The following is a 322-nucleotide window of genomic DNA, read 5'->3' as shown; positions in this document are numbered from 1 at the left end:
AAATAAATAATAAATTATATTTTGTATTTTTTTCTTTACAAAATTTTCAAAAGAAAATATTGATAAGTCCTTATTTAAAATTTTGGTACAAAGTATATTTAACCTTTTTTTTTTGGGGGGTCCATAAAGTAAGTTTTACTTAATAACAGTTGATGGGCATCCAATCTAGCTGTTGAATGTAGCATACAAGACATTAGACAAGTATATATTATTGGTTGGCTTCTTTCCTTGAATATTCGAAGGCCCAATAAGAATAGCCCAAAAGTAAGTTTTGGGAAAATAATTATTAGTAAGCGCCGATAACCCAAAAAAATTAAAAAAA

Source organism: Arachis ipaensis, chromosome B01 (genome assembly GCF_000816755.2).
Source record: "Arachis ipaensis cultivar K30076 chromosome B01, Araip1.1, whole genome shotgun sequence".
NCBI lineage: Eukaryota > Viridiplantae > Streptophyta > Magnoliopsida > Fabales > Fabaceae > Arachis > Arachis ipaensis.
This window is presented reverse-complemented; position numbering follows the sequence as displayed.